Raw genomic sequence first — 16,722 nt, 5'->3', positions numbered from 1 at the left:
ATCCTGGAAGCTGCTGCGGGCCTCCCAAAAAGTGCCCATCACCCTCAATTCCTAGGTGTATGAATTATGGTGTGACACATGGTAGTGAGTAAGAAAAAAAGTGATCTTTATTGCCTGGTCCTAGTCACATGACAGGGAGCAGGACTGCACAGAGTTTAACTCTGGTCATATGATCATGGTTAAAGGCTGATATATTCTGACATCAGTGGCTTCTGCGACAGAGTGTGGGAAGTATCTCCCCTGCGGCTTGCCTCACTTCACAAGGTCAGGTCCTGGGGAAAGCGGCTATCCCATGAGAAAACACAAGAATAGAGTGAGTTTTAAAATATGTAGAATCCATAGTTCTGGGGGGGACGACTTTGTGTTGTTACAGTTTGTTTTGTTAAACGCATGTGTAACGGGTCCCTCTCTCTGCCGCTCCACAGAGGACATGAGCTGTTACAGCCCCTAGCTACAGAGGTTTGGCTTTTTAGCTCAAGCTGTAGCAGTTCATTCTTTTAGCCCTGGAGCACCTCACTTCAATCCCCGGTGTGTCTGTCAACAGGGTGGCCATCATACATGCATTGACAGCAAGGTCTAAGACCATGTCCAGCTGTTTCAAATAACAATTATTCTCATATAGATGCCAGACTCTGATTTTGGATGACATCAGATATTAGACCAAAGCTTGTGGAACCACTTACAGCATATGCATACATTAGCAGAGTAGCTGAATATGCTGCAATATGTCCTGTGCATCCAAGATCACAATTATATCGCAAATTTCCCTCATTGCTGCTTTTGTTTCTCCACCTCATTATCTCAGCAAAGGTAAATACGCCAGTTAAAGGTAATAAAATAAGACTTCTAATTATGTAGCAATAAGGTAATTGTTTTTGTTATATTTTGGTAATGGGGGATTGTGGCTAAGGCAGACAATATAGGCATAGCACTTCCACAGTACAAAATAGACTCACACAATAGCTTATGAAGGACTAATCTATTCAAATATATAGACATTCAGACATTTTAATCACACCCTCCCCTTTAAAGGGACACCTTTTCTTCTGAATAAATAATGGTCGAGTGGGCATTTCCCAAGAAAGTACAAAATGTGTTTTCCATATTTGATTTACAATGATACTTTCCTCCTCCCAGGTTTTCAGTGCAATTATGTTCAATACTTTAGAAGAGTCAGAAAACAAGCAAGCTGCAGCTTCTAATGGCGCTTTCATAGCAGTGAGAAAAACTATGAAAAAGCATTTAAAGCAGCTCATCTCCTCCTCTATTCAGGCTCTTTCATTTCCAGAGGCTGTTGTGATGAGAAATGGGATGCTATCCAGTTTGGATTTATATATGAAGCAGTAAAGGAGATAATGGTGAAAACACACGCTTCCACCCAGTATAAAGTCAGATCACCTCTAACATTTGGTCATTTATTTATTTAGAAAGACATGAGACCAAGAAAAAGCAGGCATTATCAGTCATATTTTCTAATATTCAGTGAAGCACTGCAGAGTCCCTTATATCCAGCTTAGCTATTTAGATTTTCCTTTTATTATTTGGTAAGTCGTAGAAGAAGGCCATTTTCCTTGTTCTGTTATCTGACTATAAAATCTTGACTCAGACCATCTAAATGTGATTCTTACTATACAAGAGCAGAAATACGCCCCATTCTTTTTTACTGTCATGTTGCCACTCTAACAAGCTGAAAATCTGTATGTGAGAGGAGAAGACATTTCAGGATCACAGGACTGGTTAGTTAACGATGTCTTGCCGAGATCTACTTCTTTGACAATTACAGTTGCCAACCCTCCAGGATTGTCCTGGAGTCTCCAGGAATTAAGGATTAATTTTCATTTAAAGATTATGTCATGTGGCATACATCCAGCCAAAATTGGCAACCCTACTGACAATCAACAAAAGCTAAATGTAACCCAGCTGGGGATGTATTTACTAGGTAAAAGTAGTTTCCCTTCCCCTTTATGACACTATCTTTACTGACACTACTATTGCCAATTGTCTAATTAGAGACAAAAAAATTTTTTTGAGTTTGAAATTTGGGCAGGGGTGCTGGAACAATTTGTATAGTGGGGGTGCTTAGAGCCATTGAATCAAATTGTAAACCCTGTATATAATGGAATCCAATTCAAGTCAGTTCCTAGTTCCCACACCTATGAATTCAGATGCACAAACACACACTCACTCTATGAATTGCTTCTGAGCAGGGGTGCTAAAGCTGTGAGATAGAGTAGGGATCGCATTCCCTCCCTGTATTCCCATGCAGCAGACAGCCACAAGGGGCACCCACACACTTTTCTCCCTTAGCCTCTGATAAACACTGTGTCCTTGTATTTGCACGTAAAGAGAAGAAGGTTAAGATCTAAAGAATCTAGCAGTTTCTTTTTCTGATTAAACAAAACTGCTCTCTTCTCACCATAAGCAAGGTAGTGCACAAGACAACTTAGCAAACAAACTTATATCGAGCTTCTCTTTCAGGAAATATTTACACTTTGTCACTGAAAAAATATAAGGACAAAACCTGATGTAAGTGAATTTTTCAAACTTGAGCATCTGAGTACTTATGTCCATGATTGGGTACCAAGCTAAGTTTCCTGATTTTCAGAGGTGTTGAGGTCAAAGGAAATTATCCTGGATAGCTCAGCACCTCCGAAAGTCTGGCCACTTTTATGTGGGTGCCTTAAAATTGATTAAGGGAGACAAGTTTTGAAAATGTTGACCAGGTGGTGGGGTTTTTAACAAGGGGCTCCCAGGAGTGCCCGAGAGCACCCTATAGCACAACCTTCAAACTACACTTGGACAAATCTGAATCTCCGGCTCGTCTCACATTCAAAAAAGTTTCTTGTTGTGTGAATACCTGCAGTAACTCTAATCGTGACTGTAATATGTTGTGAACTCTGACTATAACAGATGCAAACTACTCAATCCCCCTAGTCAATACAGACCCCAGCGAGACAATCTGTTTGAGATGGGTGTGGCTCTGCATTGCTCCTTATTTAAGGCTGCATTTTAAAGGCACAATCCAGCCCTAAATGTCAATTGCCTTGAAATGATTCCTGTGGTATTTTTTTACTTTGAGTCTGTATATTTCACAGCTCTGAAATCAATAAAGACGTTTTATGGAGCTCTCGTAAAATGCAATTCTCCAGTTACAACATAGTTGTAAAATATACAGTAGGGTGTTTGTCGTTGTTTTCCTTACTTCCAGGCAGTGAGTTTTGGCCATATCAATTAAACCTAGCTCAAAAAAAGAAGGACTGTTTAGTGAATCCAAGAAGAGATAAAGGTATACAACCCCAGGAGGATTTCAGACAGTTTTATACAGTCCATCTCAATTCATATTTATACCCTGTGTTTTGGTGACCTGAAATTGGCTTAGCCATGTGGAGAGTAGAGGTAAGGGGCATTATTGACGTTGTTGCATTTAAGGGATCAAGCTGGGACACAATAGAAGCCTGAAAGAGGGAGATGTTCCCATGGTGGCTTCATAGAGAATGAACCCTACTGTGGTATATTCTTGTAAGCATTTTAAAATAAGAAATGATGGTGCTCAATTAATAAATAATAATACAGACAAGAAGAGGGAGACATAAGTGTTTAGTATGTGGAACATGCAACTTTTGTTAAAAACTAAGAACTTGCATTGGCTTAATTTAGATCATGTGTGGGATGTTTTGTTCTGGAATCCCCTTCTACACGCAGATACACATTTCCTAATATGGAATATGAAAACCTCCTGAGCTGAGAATGCACGTTACTATCCAGCTGTGGGAATAATTATTGATTGAAGTTGGATTATGTGCAAGAAATCAAGAACCTCCTCCCAGATCCACAATGCCAGAGCAATATTCTAAATACTATGAATTACAACGTTCTGCCGCTGATGTGCAGACAATGAGATAATTGACCTACAGATTTTCCTGATCAGATATTTCATCCTTACTGGGCAATTTACCTTCCCATACTCATAACGTACTGTATTGCGTTCCCATGTATAGGTAAAGCTGAACTGATTGACTTCAGGCCTCCCGTTGCTAAACTCAGCAAATAAGCTGCTCACAACTCAAGCAAATGTAGATACTTTCTCGAATACTTTGGGATTAATTGAACTGTGAAGGTTTGGCTGGAAATGAAAGACGTGTATATAAGTTCCCAGAAGAGGAAAGGGGTATACAGCTGCTGTTTAAAAATGTAATTAGCTCAGTAGTGTAACAAAATATGAGACAGTCATTAGGTCTCCAAGATCCTGAGCTGCAGTGTTGTTGGTTCCTTTGCCAGAACAACCCAGTTGCTGATATGACATAGTCATCATAAATGTAGGTTGAATACAAGGATAAGTTAGAACCTTGAATCTGAAACCTTTCAAGTTTTGCATGTCTTCATCTTTGAATCTCTACCACCACAATTTTGTTTCAGGGTTGGATCCAATTCTGAAAGGGTACAATTTTCCAGTTCCCATTTGCCTATGGCCAAGATCCCATGAGAGTAATAGTGAAAATCATGATGCTGGGAAAAATGGTGGAAATCTTGTGAAAACAGTTCACCGCATAAGATTTAAATCATATGGTGCTTAAGAACAGATTTTGTATTTAAACTCACCCACAAAATCTTTGTCAAAGCTAATCCATTTCTGAACAATATAGGCCAAATACTATGTTCATGTGTGACGGGGTCAAGACTCACCACCGCCAGCACCTCCCACTGGTTGCTCTGGGAATTAGCTCTGTCCAGTCATGGAGTACCTTTTGCATGTGGTGCCTTGCCCTTCATCCGCTCTGATGCTTTGGGGACCCATGTTGCTCCCCACTCAGCGGCATCCTCTTCAGGACGCTGCCCTCTGGCAGTGTCCACTACTCTGGTCTCACCCCCTGTCAAGGTTCCTCCCCCACTCTGAACTCTAGGGTACAGATGTGGGGACCTGCATGAAAAACCTCCTAAGCTTATCTTTACCAGCTTAGGTCAAAACTTCCCCAAGGTACAAAATATTCCACCCTTTGTCCTTGGATTGGCCGCTACCACCACCAAACAAATACTGGTTACTGGGGAAGAGCTGTTTGGACACGTCTTTCCCCCCAAAATACTTCCCAAAACCTTGCACCCCACTTCCTGGACAAGGTTTGGTAAAAAGCCTCACCAATTTGCCTAGGTGACTACAGACCCAGACCCTTGGATCTTAAGAACGATGAACAATCCTCCCAACACTTGCACCCCCCCTTTCCAGGGAAATGTTGGATAAAAAGCCTCACCAATTTGCATAGGTGACCACAGACCCAAACCCTTGGATCTGAGAACAATGAAAAAGCATTCAGTTTTCTTACAAGAAGACTTTTAATAGAAATAGAAGTAATTAGAAATAAGAAATCCCCCCTGTAAAATCAGGATGGTAGATACCTTACAGGGTAATTAGATTCAAAACATAGAGAACCCCTCTAGGCAAAACCTTAAGTTACAAAAAAGATACACAGACAGAAATAGTTATTCTATTCAGCACAATTCTTTTCTCAGCCATTTAAAGAAATCATAATCTAACGCATACCTAGCTAGATTACTTACTAAAAGTTCTAAGGCTTCATTCCTGGTCTATCCCCGGCAAAGACAAAATATAGACAGACACACATACCCTTTGTTTCTCTCCCTCCTCCCAGCTTTTGAAAGTATCTTGTCTCCTCATTGGTCATTTTGGTCAGGTGCCAGCGAGGTTACCTTTAGCTTCTTAACCCTTTACAGGTGAGAGGAGATTTCCTCTGGCCAGGAGGGATTTTAAAGGGGTTTACCCTTCCCTTTCTATTTATGACACCCCCTTTCAGGGGTTTAGTGTTATCAGCAGTCTTCAATCTACACCAGCTCTAGCAGCCGACTGCAGCCTCAAAGTCTAGCCCCTTTGTCGCAGGGGCCAGCCACAGCCTGTATCAGGCCATGCTCCTCCTCAGCCAGGTGTAGTACAAGGGGGAGGACCCAGGCCCACCCGCTACTCAGGGTCCCGACCCAGGGACCCTCTAGCGGCAACCTCTCTGCCCTCCTTCTCTCCCCTTGTCAAACTATTCTCCCTGTGTAGCAAGGCCTGTAGCCTGGGGTTTTCCTTGGCCAGAGCTCCCCAGCACTGCTCTGTCCACGGTGCTACCTTTCCACTCAGGAGCCTGTCCTCCTCCCTTGCCAGTCAGGGAGAGACTGCCCTGCTCCCTAACTGGGCAGCCTTTATATAGGACCTTTCCCGGTCCTGATTGGCTCTCCCCAGGCCTTCACTGATTGGCTGCTGGTTCGGGCAGCCTCTCTGGCCTGGTTCAGCCCTTTTCTCAGGGGGTGGGGCTTCACCCCACCAAATCATGTAATTCCATTAAAGCCTGTAAAAGCTGGGACTTTAGGAAAAATACCGCACATTGCAAGATCTGCAAGAAAATCACTAATGTTGGCAACACTGGTATTGTTATTATTAGTTGTAATGAACTCAGTGGCTACTATCTATATGGATACTGTCTATATATATTTTTATGCCACACCTATTAACATGGTGTCTGAGCATCTGATGGGCCAGACCTCATTGTACAGTACAAACACAGAACAAAAAGATGGTCTCAAAGAGCTTATAATCTTCTCTTTGGTCTTACTTGAAGTAGACTTCTTTGCCCCAAATGCCCGCTGTTGTCACCATAATTTTAGCCTCACTGGTGGTAACAACATTAGGGCACTAATGTGGTCAAGGCATTGGTAGCTGCCGGCATTTTAACCACTGTTTCATGTGGATCTGCTTTAGCAGCTTTAGATGATATGGTGTTTAAGATACTGGTGATTTCCTGGAACCCTCTCTAGACTAACACTTCCTTCATTACTATCACTTAAGGAACTGGAAGAAGCAGCATTGGAAACATTTTTTGGGGAAAAAAAGCTGAGGATAGAGTGGTCAAATATTCCATGTCAGTTTTGGCAAGAGAAAGGGTTTCTCCTGATGTTAAATCCATGTAGGAATTGATCCATGTTTGATATGCATGGATCAAACAAGCTCCTTCCTGCTCCTGCCTCTGCTGCTGGCTGCAAAGTGATTGACCAGATTTAGTGGTTGGTATGAACAGAGATAAACTGTATTGAATTCCTAATACAGTATGATCTAACAAGGTGCATTTGGTATTGAACCCTATGCACTAGGATGCTTCACACCAGGAGACAAAACATGTTCAACAATGGCTTAAGGTAAAATGAAGGTAGAAGGGCTTGGCTGAGTTTTAAAGCACATCTCAATTTCTAACATGGACAAGGCTCCTGATGTTCATGCAGAAGAAACAGGACCTCTGTTTCAATGTACTGTCTGAAAGATCTATCAGTCATATAAAATAGCTACATTTAAAGGTAATACAAAATGTCTTTTTGACACAGAGAGGTTACGTTCATTCCTGATGAAGTTCCGCTGAAGTCACTGGCATTACACCAGGGTAGATTGGCTACTAGGGTCTAGTGAAGAGAAACACAGTCTTAAAGAGAGATTTAACACATTCCCCATTACACTTCACAATAAAAACAGTTTGTAAACTTTTCAGGACAGTAATCATGTCTTCCTAGGTGTTTTTATAACACCTATCTCAACAGAGTCCCAATCCTAATCGTAGCCTTTGGAGTGCTACTACCGTGCAAATAGTATATAATAATGATTACCATATGAACAGCTAGTAGATACCATTAACATTTTTAGGTCACAATTGTGGGAAGAAATATTTTATTGCTAAGATATTAGGTGTGAGTCACTTCACAATTGGACTATTATGGGGATTTTATAAAGGTGCTTTTTATATTAAAAAAGCATTCTTAAATTATTTGAAATGGAATCAGTTTGCTTACTAAATAGTTTGTGTTCACAGATCGACTTGTTATTGAACTGTTGGATGACAGAGAGGCAGCTGGCATGTTTTGGGGTAGAAGGGTTATTTATTTGTTTTGTTTTTTAACTTTTAAATAAAGAAAGCAGGTGTATCAAGTAAATTGTTGAAAACAAGTAAATGTCGAAAGAAATTACACTGAGTTAGCAATTGTGGGGCATAGTCTACTCTGGGCCTGTATCTATATTTATACCTCTATACATAGTACAAGTCAGATTTTGACCCTGCCAGTCTGGCAGTGTCCTTTTTAAGAAGTACACAAGGTAGGTAATGTGATACAATATTTGGGACCAATAAGTAATTTATTTGAGCTTTGGGATGTCTGATGTTTCTCTAAAACCAATTTTCTTCATACTTATAATTATTTTCCCCACTCCATAATGACAGCACTTGCTTCTCTAAAACTGTATATGCAAACTTGTATATGCAGAACTGTGTATGCAAACCTGGAGGCAGAGAGGAAAGGAAGTAGGATATTTATATATTGCAGTTGTGGCTCACTCATCTGTATAGTGAACACACACACACAGAATCTTTTAAAGAACCATATGGATTTAAAAAGTAAATTTTATAGCCTTCATATTCAGTTGTCCAATGAAAAGGCTTAAGGATCATATTGGGCCGCATAGTGGATATTAGTATTGCATGGAAAAACATCTTTGAGTTTGTCTACATGGGGACATCCAGGAAAATTAATCTGAATTAACTAATTATGTGAATTTCAAGTAGATTAGTTAAACCACATTAAACCCCTGTGTGAATACCCTCATTCCAAACTGAGATGGCAGTTTATCTTAATTCATTTCCAAAGTGGCATGACAGATTCTGTCTATAGTAGTAGTCTTGTGAAAACCATTCATGAGCCTATGAATAATGTATGAATTTTTACTTCAGTTTCACTATATCAGGTTCCATATATTAATTATATTTTTTTCTGAACTATGCTTTGCCTAAAAGGGTGGTTTTTTCCTTACCCCTTAATTTATTACTTTTTGGCAAACATTACATCCAATAAACATTTTTGTTCAAATATGTAACATTTATTTGGGTCAATTTTCTTTTCCTGATGATCTTCAAGTAATCTTTTTAATCCAGTAAAAGTAACTATTTCTTTTGTCAATTAAGGTTTTGAGTCACATTATTTCTGGGGTCTCCCAATGCTCTAAGAAAAATTCTGCTGAGTTTAACGCATGGTGATCAGCACTGGAATCATACCTGTGTTTTATGTAGCAGTAATGCTGTCTTCTTTGATTCATATTTCTTTTCTCTAACAATCATAATGTAGGTTGTTTATAGTTTCACATCTTTATTGCAATTCTGCATTAATTTAAAGGCTTCAGGGATTTCAACCGTAATAACTCTTTAATCTCTTTGGGCAACACTCTGATGACAGTGTAAATCTGAGGTAATGTGACTGCAGTCATGGAGTTATTGCACAGATATACCAGTATAGCTGAGATCAGACTTGGTAGTGACAGAGCACCTGCTCATTTGGATGTCATCTTGTTGAGATGAACTTGCTGGAGCTGGACTTCTGGTACATCTGCTATTCAAGAATCTACTCAACTGAGACAAAAGACACAGTTTCCAGTTCAATCAATGAAACAGATACAGACAATTCTCCATGAGCAATTGTCACTTCACAACAGGAAAATAAACTTAGCTGTTAACATACAGGGCACCTAGGGCTTCAAGGCTGTCACGATGCTGTACACCATAGTCACTTGTAACTTAACAATACCACTGGGGATGGAACTGTAGCTCTTCTTGCTCCAAAAGCACAGTTAAGCAGTTCTAATTCTATCCATTACAGAGAGCTGGTATACACAGCCATGAACAGACATTAAGGAATTTCACCCTCTGGCAGCCAAATCTTAGGCAAGGTTGGGTTAATGAGTGAAGAAATGTCCATAAGAAATTTACCTTCTGGTAGGAGAGGTTAGGGGAAGTCTCAGTTTTGGAGTCCATGCATCCTTCTAAACACAAAGATATTGGGCAACCACAGGGAAGGCTACCCTCTTCCATGTGCAAGGATAGCTCCTGGCTTTGTTGGCCCCTCTTTCCCAATGTGGATCCTGCCTATATATTCACCTTTCTTAATAGGCCTCTATTTTGCATTTGTTGTAATGCCCTGGAGATGTCTTACCAGGCCTTTGGAGTCAATTATCAGAGGGGTAGCCATGTTAGTCTGGGTCTGTAAAAGCGGCAAAGAGTCCTGTGGCACCTTATAGACTCAGAGACCTACTGGAGCATAAGCTTTCGTGGGTGAGTACCCTCTTCGATGAAGGTGCCACAGGACTCTTTGAAGGCCTTTGGAGCAACCAGAGAAGAGACTGACCCCAGGTAATCGATCCCGGATTTTACATTGAGTCTAGTGAATGCTGGGACAGGACTTTGACAATACAGGCAATGTTGTGTGAATGTTCTCATTTAATTATCAACAAGGCTCAAAGTTATGTATCCCGTTAGTGAGTTTCAGTGACTTGATTTAAGTTGCTCACTAGTAATATAGCCTACTGTATTTACTGAACCAATATGTCCAACTGGTATTATACCAAAAGTATCAATTCACTCTGATAGTGACGAGGGTTAGGGAGACAAATGGGAGCTACCTTTAAGGCTTAAGACTCCAGTCCTACAAAAGCTTATTACTGAGCATAATGCTTACCACCATGAATAGTCCCCTTGCTGCCAAGCCATGTGTACATTATTTTGAGGAAGGTCAGTCACCAAGTTTGGTTTGATGAAGAAAATCTGTTTAGAGTGAAGTGTATTAGGGATGCCAGACGATATTTATAGGAAAAAAAAAACATGAGACAGATCATGGTAAAATCCATAAGGAGTAAAATATTACAACATGAATATGTGAGGAGATTTTTTTTTTAAATGACTGCATTTACAGATTGAGACCTTTGGAATTTGCAAGTTGCATTTTGAATATTAACTTGCACCATAACTGTCTTTCATAATAGATATTTTTTGAATAAACTTTGCAGCACCTTTAATATTATGTAAAAAATTCAGATATAGAGGAAACATTTTCATATGAAGAGTCATTGTTATAGCTAAATGGGAAGCCTGACTTCAGAATGACTTTGGGTGGCTTAAAATGGAAGGGTTTGGAAAAACCTGCCAGTTGAGTTGAGCAAGCTCAGTTAAAAAAAAAAAATAAAACAATGGCTGCTAAGCTTGAAAGCCTAGGGAGAGCCTTAAAGGAAACTTCAGGGATTAGTTATAATACCTTATGTAACATCTTGGTGTTCATCATCCATGATTAGCAACATACTGTACAAACCACAGTCCTCATTGCAACTCTCCGTGATTCCCCCCTAATATCCATAGCTCACAAGGATCTGCTTTTTAAACAGTTCATTGGAAACTAGCCATACCTCTCTTCTCAGGTCCCACGCAGCTTTTTCTTTCCTGCTCTTTTCTACCACTAATCTACACCAGGTACTCAAAATGTGGACAAGGCAAGACAAGACAAGACAAGACAATTGACCATATAAAAATTTACTGTACAGATCTGATCCCTGATAGACATGCAGTGAGTGCTAGGAGCACTGGTCCACATATCTATGGTTAGTTGTACCTTCGCCAGCCTCACAGCTCTCAGAAGGCTGTTGAATTGCAACGTTTAGTGCAGGACAAATATTTGACATAGCCTTTTGGAAATAAAAGGATTTCTTGGCATTTTGAGAAGCCGTTGGCCTTCACATGGGGGAAAGAGAGTAGGTCAAGCACCAGGGTATTTGTCCAGCTAGTATTCAGTTATTGGGGAGTGTATTGTCTTACCTTCTGAATGTGCCCTCAGAAAGAGTGTGCTGGGTGATGATGACCTTTTATGGGTATTTAGCTTTGTATGCTTGTGACACTGTTGGTGCTGCTGCTGTGCCTCACACTTAGCTGGATTTGTCCTGCCGTGCTGCATACCTCTCAGAAAAAAACAAAAACAAAAAACCCAGAAAGCGTTCCCGCAGTTGAGCCAATCCGCCCTCTTTGTTCTAGGGAGTTTCAAAACCTCAGTGGATTTAATAAGGCACTGTTAATAAAAATTAGGTTACCCAACAGGGAAGAGAAACAGTTCTGTGATACCAGGGTGACCAATCACACAACATGAACAGCAAATTACGAATGAGTAATAATCACATGAATTCTGCCACAGACTGGCTCACAAGCAACCCAAAAGCTGGAATAGCTCTGTTGATCAATGGCAAATAAAGAATATGTGCAAAAATCAAGACCTGTTTGCAGACAATTTGCAAACAGGGGGGAAAAAAAAGATTAAATTCAATGAATTGTTCAACCAGCTCTACTCATGATCGCAAACCTGGGAAAACTGTAGAACGTTTGTTTCTTTAAACAAAGAAAGTAAAGTGAGTTTGGTCAGCTAGGTTATGGTGTTTTGTTTTGTTTTATGGTGTTTCTTTTTTCTTTTCCATTCAGTGGTTCTTCCTAGAGAAATCATGGTCATTATCTCTTATAAAACTCAGGCAGGAGGCATTGCTTTATTGATCATTATACCTTATTGTAAAGCTATAATTAAAAACAAGTATTAAAGCTCATTACAGTATAACCTAGCACTCCATAGCTGGCTGAGTACAATAAAAATCACATCATGATGTTCCTCTGGTCAGAAAAGCCATCACTGATCCAATTCTAAAGTTCTACAGTGGTAATTGAAGGCTGCAGGAGGTTGTTCAGCAAAACTTCAGATTAGGATTTAGCTGAGAACATGTCAGCATGCAGCAATAACTCAACCACATCTTTTACAGACTATGAGCTGCAAGTTCTGCAGACTAGGACTTGATATCATTACTGGCTGACAACTCGATCCAGGGTGTATGCCAAAGAATCAGGAATTTCTAAACCATATTTCAGAATTGATCCGGTTTTAATTATTATTTTAAATTAATAAAGGATTAATGCTACACCTATATCAGGTTGCCAGCTTTCGTCTTCCAGATTCTAAGGAGTCGACTGAGTTATTGGATGGCACGAGGAGCTCTATCACCACGTGGCTTACACAAGCAGTTACTGTGCATGTGTACTGTATGAATGTATGCCATAAATAAGTTACAGAAGTAGGTCAGGATAATGCGTGCCTGAACATCTAAGGTCAGGTTGAAGCCACTAAGGGTAATTTTTTCAAGAAATTGATCCCAGAAGTCTTGCAATTGTTTATGGAAGATGCAAGCCTGATTCCTTACATTCCAGTGTATATTTCCCCCTTGGTATTTAGGTTATTCCAGCAACTTGAACTAAGTAATTTTTAAAGGCAAGCAACCCATACGGGGTTTGTGAGCCCTGCCAGTCTTTCCTACAGTGCATGAGGAGGGCCGATGTAAACCCTTTATCACCTCACTTGCAACACTGACATAGGACAGAAAGTGCCCTAAAGCCTACTACTGGACCTCTTGTTTTTGCTCTGATTGCCATAGCAACAAGACCCATCTGCATCAGCTGGAACTCCTAGGGGAATGGAGGACTCAGCCAGAGTTCTCAGCTTATCCTCAGCACTGTCATTGCTGGTGAGACAAGGGCCCTCAGTCCATGAGTATTTATTGACTGCCCCAAGCTTCAGGGTAAAGACTTCAGGGAAAACACCAGGCAAAAGAAAAAAAGATAGGAAAGATCCTTAGCAGGTACTGCCTGGTCCTGCCCTTCTCAGAAGCACCTTGGTTCCTGCCCCCCAGCTAGAAAGATGGAAACCTTGAGGAACCTTCTGAGGAACCTTCTGTCACAAATCTGAGAAAGTTCCACAACATCACTCCTACACAGAGACTGTGTTCCTGGGAGATCTCCATGATCGTTCAGCCTCTCTCTTGCCTGATCACTGCTGTCCCTTACCCATAGCAACAGGCCCCCACCACCTAAAGCTGGGCAACTTCTGTGTATATTTTTTTAATAAGTGAGTGCTCAGTAGTCCCAGCTAAATGATAATGTATGCTGGATGTTAGTCTTATCTGCAAAGGATTAGCAGAGGGCATATTCAATGAACATATGAAGTGGGAGAGGTTGGCTTGTGAGATTTTTATTATTACTATATTTGCTATAGAGCTGTTTAACCAGATTTAAATTTTCTATTGCCCCAGTTTAATCTGCTCGTTAATTTAAATACAGCCATCCAAGCTGGGCTGTCACTGCTACTGTGCTTTTACTGTCCTTGTGTGTGTGTTCTATTGGCTCTTGGATTGCAAGCATCACTCCTATGAGTGTGGATGAGGGATAGCCCTGTAAAGTTGGCCGGTCTCTTCTTGTGGGTACTGTTTCCCCAGATGGAGGCACCTTGAGCCTTTTAACCTGGTGCTGGATGTATCCTCCTTTTAATGATTGCTGTTACCATAGCACCTAGATGCCCCAACTGAAATTGGGTCTGTTTTGTCCTAGATGCTATATGAACACATAATAAGAATCACTCCCTGCCCATAAGAGTTCACAGTCTTAACAGACAAGACAGAAATGCATGGAAGAAAAGTATTACTAAAAGTATCCCCTTTATACAGATGGGGAACTGAGGCACAGAAATATTTTCCCAAGGTCACACAAGAAGTCTGTGGTAGGGCCAGGAATTGAATCCAGATAGTTTGAATCCCAGTCCAGAGCTCTAACTACAAGACCATTCTCTCCTGCATCCCGCCCCCCCCCCCCCCCCCACCGAATGCAGTAGTTCCATCACCCATGACTCTTGCTTAAAACCTGCAAATAGCTGTGCAGAAGATGGCCCACTTATCCAGAGGCAAATGTGTGGCATCCCCATGAGGGTGTTGTTACTGATATATACTTGGAATCTTTTTCAATTCATCTTAATTTCTCCAAATCTAGAAAGCTGTTTTTTATTGATTTGTGATTTAAAAGCTGTCGGGTAAAGATGTAGTATTTAAAATTTGGTGTGTTGTTTTTGTTATTTTTAGCATATTTAACCTGAAATCAATAATGATTTCACAACATGCTGGATCATTTCCATATCAGTTACTAGAAGGTTTCTTCCACATCTGCCTTTGTATCCATATTGGTGAAAGCATCCTAAATAAATAATTATAATAATAATAAAAAATCAGCAGACTGTTAATTTTGCCACTCTCCAGAGAGAGTCACCTTCTCTGAGTACTTATAATATGCCACTTAAAAAAGGATGTTTGATATTCATTCATGAATTGATTTATTACTGTTATCAATGCTTTTGTAGAAATTACAGTGTAGTTTTTTTATATCAGCTATTGGACATTTTTACCCATTCCTAGGATCTGTCATTTGACTAGTCCCTTCATTTTTACCCATGAGACATTTCATAGTATTTCAAACTCAAGGACCAAATCCTCTGCTGATATAAGCTGGGTACCTCAGCTGAACTCAATGGAGCTCCATTGATTTACACCAGTGAGGATCTGGCCCCAAGTCTAACATGTGCTAGACCATGTGTACTATTTATGTCAGTGACACCAAGACAGTTGCATTTACTTAAGCCACTTCACTGGAGATAAAGCATCATTTAACTTATTTTATTTGCTCTCCAGTTTCCAATACACTCTATTATTTAGGGTAATTTATATAATATAAAATCCATGGATAGAACTGATGGTTTAAATTCTTAAATATAATGATTAAGTAAGCTTACTGTAACTGGTTTAATGTGGAGAAAATCGTGTACTGAATTTATGGGTAGAATTCTTAACCATATATCATGGTAGCTAAACTAAGCAACAATACTCTTCATTGTTTTTGAATAAGTTCTGTTATCACAATTTCTGTAAACTGTATGGGGAGACTTATTTGAACAATTAGCAAAGCTAAATCCCCAAGTGTTTTATTGATAAGGTCTTTCTCTGGATTTGACTTCCAGTCAATGGGACCTTTGCCTGAGAAAGAACTTCAGGATTGGACCCTAAATGACAAAAGAAAATAAATTAAGGCCATAGCTTTTCTAAATCTGCAGTATCATCTAGTCATCACATGCACAACCACTTCCTTGTTTCAGGAAGATTTGTACAGTAGGTTGCTCCTTAGACTATATGCCAGAACTCAAGAAATAATGCAGTATCCTCACTGAGAAATAACCGTAGATTTTCAAAACAAAGCAAAGCTAATCTGGGTCTTGCTGGATTTATGGGAAAACAGTGCACTTAGCCCAAATACTGCATGACTAAAGGAAAAGAGTTTGCATCTTGGCAAGTGGGATTTAATAGTTGAGGCTGGCTCTTTCTTTTCCCTGATAAGCTCCAGGTCTAACAGCATCAGCAAGTCTTCTCTTTTACTGGAATTTAAGAACCATTTACCAGCTCTTGCAGAAGATTAGAACTAGACATTTAGAGCAACAGTCATAACGAAGGAAGTATGTTTACTTCTTAAAATACCTCATCATCCTGTTATTGGGTTTTGCATGTGAGGCTGCAGTTTATCCAAAAGGAGAGACGACTGGTAAAGTTATGCAACAGATTATGGCTAGTATCAACCACTGATTTGTTTGTTTGTTTTGCCCAGTTTCATGTATCATTCCTGGGGACTGCAGAATCCTTAGCCTGTCTTTCATTCTCAAACTCAGGGGCTCATCTGCTGAGTGAATGTGTTGTGCCAAACACCATTCTTTGTTTCCTTCAGCATGCTAAGCTGAAGCTCAAGACATTCCTTACCACCAGTAAAGAAATAACCACTGCCAGCTAGAGGAAAAGCAACGTGGTCTAGTGGTGGAAGGAGCACAGCACTCACAGCCAAGAACTCCTGAGTTGAAATTCCAGCTTTGACTCTGGGATGCTTTCGTTGGCCTTCTCAGAAGAAAATCATATTGCTTTTTACTATTGTCTAAGAGGGCTACAGAAAAAAATCACTTGTGGCCAAATTAGGGCATTTACCCACTGGC

At 40.2% G+C, this 16,722-nt stretch overlaps 1 long non-coding RNA gene across 1 annotated transcript in view; it reads left to right on the top strand.

The window, feature by feature from the left end:
- Positions 1-218: 218 nt before the first annotated feature.
- LOC119567139 overlaps positions 219-16,722 on the top strand; it is a 66,442-nt gene continuing 49,938 nt past the window's right edge. The window contains exon 1 of the long non-coding RNA XR_005226926.2: positions 219-313. This is a non-coding gene — a long non-coding RNA (uncharacterized LOC119567139). The remainder of the gene's footprint in view (positions 314-16,722) is intronic.

This window comes from Chelonia mydas, chromosome 9 (genome assembly GCF_015237465.2).
Source record: "Chelonia mydas isolate rCheMyd1 chromosome 9, rCheMyd1.pri.v2, whole genome shotgun sequence".
Taxonomy (NCBI): domain Eukaryota; kingdom Metazoa; phylum Chordata; order Testudines; family Cheloniidae; genus Chelonia; species Chelonia mydas.
The sequence above is the reverse complement of the archived record's forward strand: the minus strand, read 5'-3'. Positions and strand labels throughout refer to the sequence as shown.